Here is a 17367-nt window from a genome sequence, read left to right as displayed (position 1 = left end):
CTTTGCAGTCAAAGGTACTTTTTCTTTTATATCTCCTCACAGCATGTTCACAACAGAGGCTTGTAAACTAAATGTCTTCTAGATTTCACCAATCTGTGCTGGTATGTTGTTTTTTGAAAATGAACACACTGATGTGCTCACTCTGTGCCCGTGTCTACATCCATGGGCATTTTGGTCACCCACACAGGACATAGCTCTGAGTGGTTCCTTTATTCTAGACCAGGGATTCTGGGAGTTAGGCTATGAAGCACAGGGAGTTCAAGTCCCCTTTGCCACTTTTCTTTGAATCAAGTAATATCCCTAACCTGTCTCTTCCCAGGGACTCACTATTGCCTGTCTAGTAGTTCCCATCATTAATAATTTGTTATCTGTCAAATAACCTGTTCATTTCCTTCATAGCACTTGTGATGATTTGTAACTATATACACATGTAAAATATGTATAGAATAAGCACATAAATGTATAAGTTTAAATTATATATAAATATGTAAAATATATAGTAAATATAAAGTGGATGCATGTATATGTATAAGTAATACATACAAAAATCACATCATACATATGAGCGTGCCTATGTGTTTGTTTCATGTTTTCATCTTCTTTTTTTTCTCTACAGATTTTCTTCATCTCAACTCACCTCACCACTACAGATCCAAGCCTGACACAGAGCCTAACAGAAGTAGGTATCATAAATATTTGTTAAATAAATAAAAGGTGAATGAATGTATCTACGACAGTGAAGATTTCTTTCCAATTATTAATTATATGAGATATTAAATTTTACTGAACAAAAAGCATAGAGAGGACAGAACTAGAAACAGAGAAAAGCAAAAGAGCAAATTTTCTTCTCTCCACTCCAAAATTTCATAGGTTTATAATCTGTCTTATCCTAGAAAGGGGCTCCCAGACTTCTCAGTTTGTTTTTACCTGGAGAAAGGAAAGGGGAAGTCAAGAAAATCTCTGCTGTCCACTGTTGGTGCTACCCACCAATAAAATCTATAAATATTACAATTAAAAAGCTAATGATTTCCAAGTAGTATAGCAAAAAAACAAATTGGTCATTCCTATGTTTACTGTTACAACCTCCCACTTCTTTACCAGTACAATCTGGATATCTTTAGAACGTACTTATAGCATATGCACTTATTCCTCCTAAATAAAAAATTCTGATGACTAAACAGGAGTGGAACATAATTACAGGAGTAAGTATTGACTGTGGTGATTCATGACAAGCATTGTGAGCCAGAAGGCTTGGTTTCAAGTCCTGGTTCCACAATTTTCTAGCTGTGAGATTTTGGACAAGATATGTAATCTTACTTTGCCTCTGTTTTTTCATTTGTAAAATGAATATCATAATAGTTCAGGTTGAGCAGACCTAATCCCAAGCCCAAAATTCTCCAAAATCTGAAAACTTTTGAGCACCATATAACGCCACAAGAGGAAAATTTCACATCTGACCTCATGTGACAAGTTGCAGTCAAAATGCAGGTGCAAAACACACAGTTTATTCAGCATCCCCAATACGAAAATAAAACTACCTTCAGGTTATGAATATAAAATGTACATAAAACATAAATAAATTTCATGTTTAGACTTGGGTTCCATCCCCGAGATATCTCACTATGTAGCAAATATCTATTATAGCAAATATTACAAAATCTAAAAAAAAATTGAAATCCAAAACACCTCTGCTCCCATGCACTCCAAATAAGGAATGCTCCCCCTGTACCTAAGTCATAGGCTTTGTTTTAGCATTAAATCACTTAGAGCACCTAAAACCCTTAGAATAATGTCTAGCACATAGGAAACAATACATGTTTATCAATCATATTCTTATTATTTGTCTTATTATTATTGTCACCATTTCCAAATTAAGACAGCATCACTTCCAATACAGAATGGTTGAATTTCCATTAAGACTAAGCAAGGAAAACAGAGAGAATGTACACATTGGAAATAGTAAGAAGGAAAAGGGAATATAGCCAGAGATGCCTTAGAAATATAAAACAGCACAGTAGAAAGTCAGGATTCTCAGATATTGTTATGTCCTGTTAATAAAGTTTTTCTTTTTAATTCTTACCCCCATTAGAAAACCTTTCCTCATACACCTTCTAGACACTTAATGATGATAATTACTCTTATTTTATCTTCTTTGGTCTAAAAAATTTGGAGAACAATGTATCACAATGTACTTTTTCGTACCCCCAGCCTTGCTAAGGAATTTTAACTGATTTAACTCTATGATTTTCAAATGTGTTCATTCAAGAGTTGTTCATAGTCCCCATAGTTGTTTAAATTCTTGGCCTAATTTTTTTTAAAAAAGGGGGGCATTAAGTTTTTCATATATTTGACTGTATGGCATAAGATAATAACATCGTTAACCCTTAAAAAGAGAGACCTTTCCCATCTGACTGTGCTTATTCACTTATTTATCTTTTACGAATTTATGTTTATATTTAAATTAACAAATATTTAGATTCTATTATGTGCCAGCCCTGCACTAGACATCTGATTAAAGGAAAAAAAACATTTTTTAAAAAAAGCAGTGAACAGGGCATGACAGACAAAGTATCTGCTTGCATGAAGCCTAGAATCTAGAGAGAGTTTGGAACAATAAACAAAACACATAATATTTAAGTTACAAACCGAAATCATTTTTATGCCAGAAATAACTGGAAAGCAGGGGATGAGAGGTGGGGAGGTTGAGGGAAATTTTAGGCCAGTTACATAAGGCCTCTCTGAGGAAATGACATTTAAGCAACACCTGAAGGTAGAAAAGGAACCAGTCACTCAAATTGTTGGAAGAGCTGCATAATGCAGGCAGAAAGAATAGCAGTGCAGAGACCCTGCTATGGAAAAGAGCATGCACGAGTCATTGAGCCTGTAGCTGGACACTGATGAGCAGCTGGGACTTGGAGGGACAATTACAGGTCTGATGATGCAGGGTTTTTCTAATTTGGATATTCTCAGGGTGGAACAGGGTACTGTTACAAGGTACCTAAGCAAAGAGCTAGCATGATCTCTACATGTTTCAAAAGATAACCCTGGTTGCTGTATGAAGAACCTATGGAAAGGAGATAAGAGTAAAATAAGAAGACAACCTAGCAGAACATTAGAGTAATCCAAACAAGAAACATATGTAACTTAGTCTTGAGTGTTGGTAATGCAGCTATCGATAACTGGATATGAGAGACAAGCAGGAGGCAGAAATGACAGAATTTCGTGATGACTTGGATTGGAAATGGAGGAACTGTGTATGATCCTGAAGTTTCTGCCTCAAGTCGTAGATGATAGTTCTATTTACTAAGAAAGAAAAATTGTTGAAGTACCAGTTCTATCTTAATTAGGTTAATTTCATGATATTTATGTGACACCCCAGTGGAGATAATAAATAGGTGTCGGATTATACTGATTTATACAGATGTGAAGCTGTTACATAAATGAGCCCAAAGATGGCCTCTGCATATTGGCCCCCAGGTTGTTACTTCCTCAATATAGGCTGACATCCACTAGCCCAAAAGCCCACCAGGGGATCAAATCAAATGTTTACACACGCATTTATTTTTAAAATAGGCTACATAAGCAGATATTTAGCCATTTAAAATCTGACTGTTTTGCATATGCCACAAAACCTCACCCCACAGCTGCTAGCAGTAGATAAATCTCATGGGTTATAAAGAACCAAGCCACTGCTGCCCTTTGGAGCTCTTTGACCCGGACTCCTCAGCATGCCACTGAGCAACATTGTCTTGACACATAAGCCCCATCTCTCCTAGGAGTTTCCTTGCGTTCCTTCCTTTCTGAGTGCTGACCCTGACCCTTAGCTACTAGACAGACTCCCGCTGTGAAGGACTTCCTCCACAAGAGAAACTGGCAAAGTAGCCCCCGGTAAAGCTACTGCCACCTTGTGGTCGTATTTTTTTCCCCTTACCACGAAATGACCTACAAAAACTCAGAAAAAATATACCCTGGGCCGGGCGCGGTGGCTCAAGCCTGTAATCCCAGCACTTTGGGAGGCTGAGACGGGCGGATCACGAGGTCAGGAGATCGAGACCATCCTGGCTAACCCAGTGAAACCTCGTCTCTACTAAAAAATACAAAAAAAAAAAAAAAACTAGCCGGGTGCGGTGGCGGGCGCCTGTAGTCCCAGCTACTCGGGAGGCTGAGGCAGGAGAATGGCGTAAACCCGGGAGGCGGAGCTTGCAGTGAGCTGAGATCCGGCCACTGCACTCCAGCCTGGGCGACAGAGCGAGACTCCGTCTCAAAAAAAAAAAAAGGAAAAAATATACCCTGGAGATACCTATCTGGACGGAAATAATTAGCATAGGGATGGAAATATTTAGCATAGAGATGGAAGGTCAAAGGAATCAATGATACTACTTCAGGAAGAGTGCCTGAAAATAAGGTAGGAAGGCCCGACTAAATCTGATACCTTACAAAATTTGAGATCCAGTAAAGAGGAAAAACACAAATATTACCACTTGATCAATTTCTATTCATATTATTTTACTCAGGCCACACACTGGCTTCTTTGAGATAAAACTGTCTCCTTCCCTCCCCAGTCAGGATGGTTAGAATGACAGCCTTGTTTTCTGTTTCTACAGCTTTTCTATATAATTGCTTCACCACATATTATTGAAAGTGTCTATTTGTCTGTCTTCATATGGTGCTGTCCTTGGAGGCAGAACATGTATTCATCTCTAAATTCCAGGAATCTAGCACAGCACCTGACACACAGGGCGAAATAAATATTTTCTGAATGAATAGGCAATCTGAACATATTAAAATAGCTGTGGAAAAGGCTCATGATGATGATGCAGTGATAGAGGACTTCAAATGGCTGGGGAAGGTTAGGATACTTTTCGTTTTCATGATGATGGTTTTACTATCCATTCTTTCTTCTCAATCTGAAGTTGGATTCTAGCCTTATCTAAACAAAGACTTTAGGATATTGAGCTCACATGTATTGTCCCACAGGAATAATATAGGGAGAAAATGAAATAATATAAAAATATCTCAAGCAATTAGCAAGGCACCTAGTTTCATAAAAACTCAAGATGGCATAATTGAGGGCTAGTGTAAATTTTATCTTATAATTTTATTATATTAATTTGGTTTTGCTTTCTTAAAAGAAATTTAAAATAAAAGAAAAAATAGGATTTTAGGTCAACTTATGTAAGATCTGAATCTGAGATGATTTTTCTCTTCCTTATTAGAAGCCCCCTTTGTGATATCAGTGCTGTTATTATTTTACTTTTATTTAAGGGAGCAAGGCTGGTCCAAGCATGTTATGACTTAGGTCATTGCTTCCACCTATTTTTTACTAAGATACTTGTTCATAGTTCATAATTTGGCCATTGAAACCCAAAACTAATATTGCGAAGTCTTTGACATCTACATCATAGCATTTACTGATTAAGGTAGAATAAGAATAAGAGTTAATAAGTACTTCATAGCAAAAATAAATAGTTGGAATGCATAAAAGATCATGGAGGCTAATTGAGTGATATCAACATATCCACAAAAGATCTCTGGACAAATGATGGTACAATATCCTCTACTTCTTTAACTATGAAACAAAGTTGATTGCAAGACATGTCATACATTAAATGAAAACTTTTGGTATAAAATATAATCAGCAATTTTTTGAATGTTGATCGTGAGAAGCATCTGATTTCAGAATATAGAAACTAAGTGCATCTTATAATCTATGTTTTAATGCTGTGCATCACAACTAATAACTGAACAGGATTCATATCTATGGCAGGGAGGAATGGTTAACAAACATTGGAGTTCTGTATCATGTTATATAATTATCTACAATTATAGATAATTATAGAGAATTACACATTAGCTTACATAAACATCATGTTTTATTGACTTGTCGATATCTGTTTTTGAAAATACTGACTAAGGTTGGTCCCTCCTTTGAAATATAAAACAAGTAATATTATAAACCTAAGTATGAAAATCCCCACACACTAATTTGTTATTATAGCTCTCAGTAAACGTATTTTCAGAATGATTTACCATATAGAAAATACTTTCACCATCATTTTTCACTGATCTTATTTTATCCTCAGAATCTTAAGAGTAAAGGTTGTAAAGATGATAAAGATCAATTGCATATTTAAATTTGTAACATATGGGCTGGGCACAGTGGCTCACACCTGTAATTCCAGCACTTTGGGAGGCTGCGGCGAGTGGATCACCTGAGGTCAGGAGTTCAAGACCAGTCTGGCCAACATGGTGAAACCCCATCTCTACAAACATACAAAAATTAGCCGGGCATGATAGTGGGTGCCTGTAATCCCAACTACCTGGGAAGCTGAGAAGGGAGAATTACTTGAACCCTGGAGGAGGAGGTTGCAGTGAGCCGAGATCATGCCACTGCACTCCAGCCTGGGCGATTGAGCAAGACTCAATCTCAAAAATAAATAAATAAATAAATAAAATTGTAGCATATGTATTCGTTTTCTGCTTGTTCTTTCCTAATAAAAAGTTAGATACAAAAGAGCTCAAATATATAATAAACTTTTCTGGTTGCATACATAGGTGAGTGAAATATGTTTTTCTGGGAGGTGAAGATGATATGGGAACTGAGGAACTTCAAGGACTTTTCTAAACATATGTGAAAGCCAAATTACAAAGGCTGTGTTCTTCACAACTTTATAAGTTCAAGAAACCAGAATAATCATTTTCTTAATAATGGACAAATGAATAACATGTATTGACATGTCTCTCCATAATTACCAAATGCTATTTTTTTGCATACCCCAAATAATGATGTTTGTGTATTTTTTTAACTGACAAAAAGCAACACAGAAGAAAAGAAAGTAGTTGTCCTTGGAGGAAATGACATACACTGTGAAATATGGCCCTGAAAGCATCCGCCTACTCCTCTGGATCTGGGAGCCAAGGAATCTAGAAACAAACTGTGTTAAGAGACTTGTTACTCTGGGAGCTTATTTAGTGTTCATTGTAGAAAACAATACCTCTGTTTATAGCATTGTGTGCCCATTTACATAACATTCCTATAACTAAAAACTGTCAGAAGGAAAGATTGCCATTGTGTGGAAATATTAATGTTTTCTAGCTGAGCCACAGGAATTGTCCAAGATCACACCACAGAGTGATTGAACACAGCTCTAAGTACCTTCTATGGACTGACTCATTTAATCCTTTGAAAACCTTATGAATAGGTATTAGGTTATCTTTATTTTACAAATAAAAGGACAGACTCAGATATTAAATAACTTGCCACAGTTATACAACTGGTAAATGAGAAGATGGATACAAGCACAGGAAACTGTTCAAGGAACAAAAATATATGTGTTTACTAAAAGGAATATAAGTGATGCTGCCATACCACCATCACAATCATCAGCCTAACTGTTAGGGTTCTACTTAAGGTAGATATTGGGAATGTTATTAAAGGTCATGTTAAAAAAGAAAAAGTGATTCATTATCAAATGTATTGGAAACATAATGTTAAAGATTTCTTTCTTGACAAATGTCTCTAAGCCTTTAATGTGTTATTATGCTCCATAGGTCTTTCAGAGCTGTATCTGACCAACACATTTAACTACCAATTTCTTCTCCACCAACTTCCATACACAGTTAAATCTTTTGGGGATAGCATTCAAGGAAGGAAACAATTTGAAAATACCAACCTGAAATATCTTTAGGTTATCCATCTGCTATTTCAAAGCTCCAAGAACTACTCAAATACAGTTTTTTTGGCTGCCAAAGTATTTTTTTTTTGTTTTTTTTTTTTTTAATTTTTATTTTAAGTTCAAGTGCATATGTCAAGGTTTCTTATGTAAGTAAACTCATCTTGCAAGGGTTTGTTGTACAGATTTTTTTTTATCACTCAGGTGCTAAGCCTAGTAGCCAATAGTTATGTTTCCTGATCCTCTTCCTTCTCCCATCTCCCACCCTCTGATAGGCCCCAGTGTGTGTTTTTTCCATCCTATGTGTCCATGTGTTCTCATTATTTAGCTCCTACTTACAAGTGAGAACATGCGATATTTCATTTTGTTTCTGCATTAGTTTGCTAAGTATGGTGGCCTCCAACTCCATCCATGTTCCTTCATAGGACATGATCTCATCTTTTTTATGGCTGTGTAGCATTCCATGGTGTATATGTTCCACATTTTCTTTATTCAATTTTTCACTGATGGTCATTTAGGTTGATTCCGTTCTTTGCTATTGTGAATAGTGCTACAAAGAATGTTGGAATGCATGTGTCTTCATGGTAGAATAATTTTTATTCCTTTGAGTATATACCCAGTAATGAGATTGCTAGGTTGAACAGTAATTGTTTTTAGCTCTTTGAGAAATCACCACACTGCTTTCCACAGTGGTTAAACTAATTTACACTCCCACAAATAGTATATAAGTATTCCCTTTTCTCCATAACCGTGCCAGCACCTGTTATTTTTTGACTTTTTAGTAATAGCCATCCTGACTGGTGTGAGATGGTATCTCATTATTATTTTGATTTGCACTTCTCTAATGATTAGTGATATTGAGCTTTTATTCATATGCTTGTTGGCCACATGTATGTCTTCTTTAGAAAATGTCTGTTCATGTCTTTTGCCTACTTTTTAATGGGGTTGTTTTTGTTTCTTGTAAATTTGCTTAAAGTTCCTTGTAATTTCTGGATATTAGACCTTGGTCAGATGCACAGTTTGTAAATACTTTCTCTCATTCTGTAGGTTGCGTTTACTCTGTTGATAGTTTCTTTTGCTGTACAGAAACTCTTAAGTTTAATTAGATTCCATTTGTCAATTTTTGCTTTTATTGCTATTGCTTTTAGGGTCTTTTTCGTGAAATGTTTGCCAATTTCTGTGTCCACAATGATATTGCCTAAGTTGTCTTCCAGGGTTTTTATAATTTGAGATTTTACATTTAAGTCTTTCATCCATTGTTAGTTGATTTTTTTTTTATATATGGTGTAACAAAGGGATTCAGTTTCAATCATCTGGGACACGGCTAGCCAGTTATCCCAGCACCATTTTTGAATTGGGAGTCCTTTCCCCATTGCTTGTTTTCGTTGGCTTTGTCAGAATAGATGGCTGTAGGTGTGTGGCCTTATTTCTAGTCTCTCTATGCTGTGCCATTGGTCTATGTGTCTGCTTTCATACCAGTACCATGCTGTTTTGGTTACTATATCCCTGTAGTATAGTTTGAAGTCAGGTAACATGATGCCTCCAGCTTTGTTCTTTTTGCTTATGATTGCCTTGGCTATTTGGGTTTTTTTTTTTTTGGTTCCATTTAAATTTTAAAATAATTTTACTAGTCGTGTGAAGAATGTCATTGGTAGTTTGATAGGAATAGCATTGAATCTGTACATTGCTTTTGGCAGTATGACCATCTTAATGATATTGATTCTTCCTATCCATGAGCATGAAATGTTTTCATTTCTTTTCATTATCTCTGATTTCTTTAAGCAGTGTTTTGTAATTCTCATTGTAGAGATCTTTCACCTCCCTAGTAGGCTGTATTCCTAGGTATTTTATTATTTGTGTGGCTATTATGAATGGGAATGTGTTATTGATTTGGCTCTTGGCTTAGCTGCTGTTAGGGTGTACAGGAATTGAATTTTGTACATTGATTTTGTATCCTGAAACTTTGCTGAAGTTGTTTTTCAGATCAAGGAGATTTGGGGCTGAAGTTATGGGGTTTTCTAGAGGTAGAATTATGTTGTGTGCAAACAGGGATAGTTTGACTTCCTCTCTTCCTATTTGGATGCCCTATATTTCTTTTTTTTTTTTTTTTTTTTTTTTTTTTTTTTAGACGGTATCTCGCTCTGTCGCCTGGGCTGGAGTGCAGTGGCCTGATCTCAGCTCACTGCAAGCTCCGCCTTCTGGGTTCACGCCATTCTCCTGCCTCAGCCTCCCGAGTAGCTGGGACTACAGGTGCCCGCCACCTGGCCCAGCTAGTTTTTTGTATTTTTTAGTAGAGACGGGGTTTCACCGTATTAGCCAGGATGGTCTCAATCTCCTGACCTCGTGATCCGCCCATCTCGGCCTCCCAAAGTGCTGGGATTATAGGCTTGAGCCACCGCACCCGGCCGGATGCCCTTTATTTATTTCTCTTGCCTGATTGCTTGGCCAGGGTTTCCAATACTGTGTTGAATAGGAGTGGTGAGAGAGTGTATCCTTGTCTTATGCCTGTTTTCAAAGGGAATGCTTCCAGCTTTTGCCCATTCTGTATGATGTTGGTTGTGGGTTCATCATAGATGGCTCTTGTTATTCTGAGGTATGTTCATTCAATACCTAGTTTATTGAGAGTTTTTAACATGAAAGGTTGCTAAATTTTGTCATAAAAAATTTTCTTTCTCATTCCCAGAAGAAATTTTTCATTTTGAATCTTTTTGAATTTTTTTATATACAGAATTTGCTTGATATTTCTGATATAAGCTATAACTAGGGAAATAAAAATATACAGTGTGTACATATGTATATACATATCAGAACATACATATCAAAATATATGTACATACCATAATATATATATGTACACATGCACACATATCAGTATTTGCACACTCAAGCTCTCTTTTAAGTGGCCACCTTTGTGAGCCTTGCATCTCCCAAAATAATTCTTAAATGTCATTTTTGGCATTGGATTTTAACATCACATTTTAAGTATTCTCACAATGGTTTTATCTTTTCAGGGTGGAAAACATTTCTTTAAAGAACCAAAACTATTTGGGACAAGTAGGAATTTAGACTATAAAGTAATAAAATGTATTTTCTTATGAGACATATATTGATTCTTAGAACAGTTCCAAAAGTGGATTAGAACATATTTGTTGGAACACGATGGCATTATTTAAATAGGCGCATAGGCTCATGATGTGTCTGCTTTGTGGAAGTAAATGTAACCTAAATTTTTATTTAAAATTTCTTCTTCTTTTTTTTGAGGTGGAGTCTCAGTCTGTCACCCAGGCTGGAGTACATTGGTGTGATCTCAGCTCACTGCAACCTCTGCCTCCCAGGCTCAAGACATCCTCCCACCTCAGCCTCCCCAGTAGCTGGGACCACAGGCATACTCCACCATGCCAGGCTAACTTTATTTTTTTTAATATAGAGACAGAGTTTCACCTTGTTGCCCGGGCTTGTCTTGAACTCCTGGGCTCAAGCAATCCCCCCACCTTGGACTCCAAAAGTGCTGGGATTGTAGGTGTGAGCTACAGTGCCCGGCCTTAAAATCATTCTTAGTACATTAAGTGAAGAGTTATATATTTCAGTACATTCAAGTAAATAATTTAAGTATGTAAAATTATCCGGTATACGACAAAGGTAATAGACGATATAATGGCAAATAAAAAAGTGAATGTCCTATCTTCCAGGTATTCAAGGTAAAAATAAAAAATAAAATTTCACTATACAAAACAAAGAAAACAAATTTTTCTGTTACAGAAGTAGGGAATGGGAAGTGAGATTATTGTCTGTTTTAGTTTGAGGTGTCCCTCGTGGTATGTCATCAAAACTCTGGAGCTCCATAGACATGTTAATAGTATAATTAGAAAGGGAATCTCAGACCGCATACAAACAAGCTACCTCATCTCTCCAAATCTCAGTTCCCTCATCTCTAAAATTATAGAATTGAGAGGACTAAAGGTGAAAAAACAAAGAATGTACTTAATCCAATTTCCAGCACTGCCCTAATTGAATGACAATAATTTATTTCATAACTAGAATTTAAATATCATGATGTTTCAATTTGTGAAAGCACTGCTTGACCTCTATCTCTATCTTTGCATAGAACTTTTAATATTCTTTCTATCAGCCCTTTAACCAATGTCTATTAAACATATTGTAAGTACAGACCACTGTGCCAGAGACTAGAGGTACAAAGATGAAATAAAGCAGTTGTGTTTTCAAAGCGCTTATGGTTGACCAGAGAAATGAAGCTCATAACATATTATAATACTAGTGAGAGAAATATCTAAGAAAGATACACATGAAGAGCTATAGATTCTTACAGAGTAAGAGGCTAATTCTGTCAAGGTTACATGCTAAGGGATGATGAAATGAAGAATTGGAGGGTACCTTGAGTGGAAATGTTTAAAAAGAGATGCTTTAACTAACAGGAGGAAAGAATGGAGACCCCAAAGTACAGAGTATTTTCAGGGACCTGCAACTAGTTCAGTTGGTTTACAGTTTCAAGTTGCTTAAAGAAAGTCAAGATTAGAGTGTAGACTTTAGACAGATTTGTGAGGTCTGAAATACTGAGTGAACGGGAATGTGCTTTATTTAACAGGCAATGGTGAGCCAGTGGAAGCTTTTGAATATGAGAGTGGCATGCTAAGTGCTGTATTTTAGGAAGCCTAACCTAAAAGCATTCCATTATGTGTGTTGCAGAGAGAAAATATTGGAAACAAGAGACCAATACAGAAGTTATTTAAGTAATCCATAGGAAAATGGAGGTGCCTCTCTGACAATGGAGGGAAGAGCTTAATGGCGATTGAAAACTGAGAAGGCAGAGCACTTCTTTGGAGGTTGTGTTCCCATAGCATGCACAAGAATATGACTTAGGTTTTATGCTTTTGTGGGGGTGGTTTTCAGCATGCTAACAGATAACCAAGGTTAGAGGCTTCAGATCAATGGAAGGAGTAATAAAGAGGAGTTTGTCCAAGAAAGTGGCGACAAAACTGAAAGACTGTAAGTCTGAAGTTCAAATCACCAATTCATATGTTTTCTGCCTTTGAATGCCATCTTTCTTTATTGTTTGCTACTTGGCCATGTCCAAAATTTCTTACCTGATCCCTGGTATGTCTATTCAAGAAAGGTTTTCATCACATCATTTTTCTTCTGTGATGTTGAAGATGAATGGATCCAGTTCAGCTAACAAAGATAAAGAAGTGTTCTGCCTTTTACAGGGCTGTTGGTCATTCTCAGGATAAAAGAGTAAATCCTTTTCAGTCAGTAACTATCTATTGTGTTGACTCCAACCTTCTTAAGCCAGACAGTTATGAGTAACAGTGATGGGTCCTTAGAGAACAGTGAAAAGCCAGACTCACTAAGCATTCAATAGCCTTGGGTGGTATACAAGGGAGTAGGACATTAAGCAACCAGTGGAATGTTTTTGTATTTGAATTGGTCTTAGGTGTTGGGTTACACACTGTAAAATGAAAATGTATTCAAATCATGGAATCTCTTATAGTCAGTGTCTTAAATAACTTAATAATTACTTTCCTACTATATGAATGACTGAAAGATTATTCTATGGCATTTTCCTTTATGTATATTTAAACTTTTTATGGAAATATTTAGACCTACATTAAACTACAGAGGTATAGTATAATGTATACCATGTACTCTTTACTCTGCTTCAATAATTATCAATATTTTGACAAATGCTGCCAAGATTTTTTATTATTTCTCATACATTTTATCTAATATTTTAAAGCAAATATCAAACTTGTTATTTGAAAGTTATTCAGTGTGCATCTCTAACTGATAACTATTTTGACATAATGAGCATGCCTTTCTCATACCATTCATTCTTAGTATCATCTATTATGCATTTCACCAGTTGTGCCACAAATACCCATTTACAGTTAGTTTGTTCAAATCAAAATTCAAACAAGGTCCACACATCACTTTTGGTTACTATATTTGTATATATTATGGTTTGATTATTTGGTTATTATATCTATCAGAAAAACACTTTGTTTTATGTTTTATAACCAGGTTGTCACACCATTTTCTAGTTCTAATGCAAAATCATAACTCATTCAACATTTATTTAACTACTGTATAATGAACAATTACTATGTACAGGACAGTGTACTACTAGGTGCTGAGTGTGATTCAAAGATGTCTGTAAATCACGGTCCCTACCCCCAAGACTTTACCATCTGAGGAAAATGAAAAATAAAAATGCATAAATATAATGACAACAACATGGCAGCATAGCTTAATTAAGTAGTACAGGGACTATCATTTCAAAAGCAGAAGTATGGTTTGAAAGATGAGGGGTGGCCATTTTGGAAGAGTTAGCATGTGAGATGGATGAGTTACAGTGATCAGCAATTCAAGAGGAATTTGGATTGGGAGAAGGGTAAAAAGAGAAAGCTCAATCTGTGATAGAAAAATATTCATTCTATAGATTTTAAGAGGGAAAAAGACATAAATATTAGAGGTGTGGAAAGTGAGAAATGTATTCAAGAAATTATAAGTAAAATAATTCAGCAGAAGCAGAATATTTATGAAAGAGATATGCCTAAAAGATAAGTAGGGGACAGCTTTGGGAAGATATTGAATGGCAAGCTAAAGAGCTTGAACATTGTCCTCTAGAACAGGCAGCCACTAAGCTATATTCATTTTTCCATATATGCGAGACTGTAGGACATTATATAAACATAGATATTTAATTAGTAACCAAAATGCATCAGCTCATTTCATAAGGGAACTTAAAAAACTGTTTATGTATTCCAATAGCAATCATTTTCAAATATTTATAGCAAATTGGCAAGATAATTTAATGTTTTATTTTGCCTAACAGCTAGATGCTCCATTTAGAGGAATGCAAACAAATTGGAGCTGATTTAACCAGCACCTACTGTACAGCAGCTGAGAGACCTTCATAAAGCAAGGATTAGTTGTTTGTAGCACATTAAGACAACAACAACTGCTCAACACATTTAACATAGGAGAGGCAGAAGATAACTCTATTAAAGATAGATATATTAGCTCTGCAAACCTCAAACTCGAAACTTTTCATCTGTTATAAAAATACAGTGAAGTTTATAAAATAATCTGTTTTTCTGCTTATTAGCTATAAATATATATGTTCAACTATAAGTTCTCTCTTTACTAGAATAATGCTAATTGATTTTTACTATTTAAAGATCCTCAAATGACAACTGAATTATCAAAGTCATCAAAGAAAGTGTATGTTGAACATAATGGAGCTTTATTGGTAAGTGTTTTCTTCTTGTATGTTTATTCAATAAATGGTGATCTAGATATTCTATGTCACATAGGTTTTTTAAACATTTTTGAGTGTCCACACATATACCAGCCTTTGTGCTAGGCCTTTTGAAGAAATAAAATTGTGCATGAGATGTGGTCCTAGTATTTCAAAGACTTGTATTCTAGTACAGATGATTAACACATACATATAGAAGTAAAATTATAGGCAGGTTTGAAATAGAGGTGTAAGATTGAATTAGGTTAGGATTTTTCAACAGCAACACTATTGACATTTTGAATCAGATACTTCTTAATGGTGGAGAGCCATCCTATATATTGTGGAATATTTAGCAGCATCTCTGACCTCTATCCATTAGATGCCAATAGCATCTCCCCAGTTGTGACAACCAAAAATGCCTCCAGACATTGCCAAATGTCCCCTGGGAGCTAAGTACAAAATTGCATGCCGTATTGAGCCACAAGATTAGATGGAAAGTCCTATATACATTTTGTTAATGAAAATAGCCTCCATTTGAGGAATCAAGGAAAGTCCATAAAGGTATGAGGACTAGTATGAGTAGGTTGAGAAGAGGAGAGCATTTCAGGAACAGAGAAGGTGGTTAAACTCTAGATGGGGAGACACATTAATAAGTATAAATTATGTTCAGGAGTCATAGAATTCAGAGTTTTAGAAGTGATTACTAAATAAAAACTGATACAGTAAATAGAAATCAAATTATGGAGGTTCTTGAATGTAAAGAGGATGTTTCTCATTTTGCAGAGATGTCACTTGAACATGTAAATGAAATGAATAAAGAATCATTTTCAAAATGTTATAATGGCAGTTCTGAGCAGAATGATTTGACCATACAAAAAAGTTCATTTTAGGTATAGGAATCCATTAAAAACATAATTTGGAAGAAACTGGGGAATATTGTAGGAAACATATTTCCCAGCACAGGATAAGAAAGGAAGACAAGTTAAAAAGTTAACTCTATAATTTTCTTCTATGTTTGATCTTGGAAATTGTTGTTGAGATTGTTTTCTTGTAATACAGTTGATACCTGATGCTAGAGCTGATTGAGAGATGTACTCAGATTCTCTGGGACTCCATGAAGTGGAAAGTTGTAACTGATGAATTAGAACGGTAAATGAAAAGATGTTATCATTTTCAATAATAAATCTCCAGTGACCTAGAAACTATGAATCTAGGCTTTTTAATAATTATTTTTATTTGACAAGTTTTGAAAGTTTGTTTGTGTGTGTGATGGGAACCTCAACATGGAGCATAGGTATGTAAAGAACACTTTTTCTATTCCAGGCCTTGAGATTTAAGTTGAATTATCTTGTTGAAGAAAAATAATTATTAAAAAGCCTAGATTTATTCATTCATTTCAGTTTATCTTCATTTCCCCCTTTGCTACGTGAAACATTAGGGCAGGACAAAATTCAATTTCGGGTGATATGCAACCATAATACTAGAACCCCTGAGAAGCCCCTAAATGTGCACTTAAGTAAATTTACACTTGGTCAGTAACTATACTGTCCACTCCCTCTGAAAAGATTTATTATCCCTTTGAACACTAAATCCTCCATTGCAGACATTATGGTTTTAAAATTAGGGAGAAAAAGAAGCAACTGACAAAGAGACAGACCAATCATCACTTCCCTTTTATCTTCACATCTTCTCCCATTCTTGCCCAAGAATGACTTGGATATGAGAAATGACTTGGATATGAGAAAAGGGCATTTTCTGAAATCATAGAGACCTTCTATTCTTTGTTTACCAGTGGGCTGGTATACTTATTTCAGAAATTCTTAAACTGCATTTTTAAAATGATGACTATATGTAGTAGTCATCAAAAAATTAAAATGTACTTTTTGAAAAATGCTGATGCAATGAATTAATGAGATTAGATAGTAAGAAATGAAAACCTAGGAAAATTGATGGAGAAAATTTCATCTCAAGCACAGGAATTTTGATTTTGTTAAAAAAAGAAAACTAGTTTCATAAGCAAGAAATTACCTATGGTGGAAAATTACAAGAAGAATTCTTTTTTTGGCAGTTAGCTATAAAATAGATAATAATTGGAAGGAACTTAAATAAAGTAAGACAAGTTAAGAGGCTGCTGCAATAAGCCAGATGTTGTTCATTTATCAAAAGCAATTTTTAAGTATCCACAGTATTAATGACACTTTATTAGATACAAATTAATGCTTACTTGAACTAGGGCAGAGACTACAGAAATGGAAATTATCCTACTGAATATTAATACACTGATTAAATCAGCTGTGAGCCCATTTTTTCTTCAGACCTTTATGCCTGCATTTACAGATTTTACATATTTGAAACTGCTCTACAGTTTATAGATGCTTTCCTAAAATAAATTGAATAAAAAATCACGGAGAATTTAGCTAATAGTTACAGATCAAC

The 17367-nt window shown here is 35.4% G+C and overlaps 1 protein-coding gene across 12 annotated transcripts in view; it reads left to right on the top strand.

Moving 5' to 3' along the window:
- Nucleotides 1-17367, top strand: part of KHDRBS2 (KH RNA binding domain containing, signal transduction associated 2) — a 631237-nt gene that overhangs the window by 609531 nt on the left and 4339 nt on the right. For 7 of the 12 annotated variants that reach the window (XM_017957975.3, XM_017957976.3, XM_017957970.3 and 4 more), the window contains 4 exons: nt 617-679; nt 12378-12514; nt 14870-14940; nt 15991-16080. The gene's annotated coding sequence lies outside the window, so the exon portion shown is untranslated. Of the gene's footprint in view, nt 1-616; nt 680-10934; nt 10977-12377; nt 12515-14869; nt 16081-17367 lie in introns of those variants that run through there. The other 5 variants (XM_017957972.3, XM_017957973.3, XM_021937396.2 and 2 more) reach the window with 5 other exon arrangements.

Source organism: Papio anubis, chromosome 6 (genome assembly GCF_008728515.1).
Source record: "Papio anubis isolate 15944 chromosome 6, Panubis1.0, whole genome shotgun sequence".
Lineage (NCBI taxonomy): Eukaryota > Metazoa > Chordata > Mammalia > Primates > Cercopithecidae > Papio > Papio anubis.
Note: the sequence above shows the minus strand (reverse complement) of the source record. Positions and strands in the feature narration are given on the sequence as shown.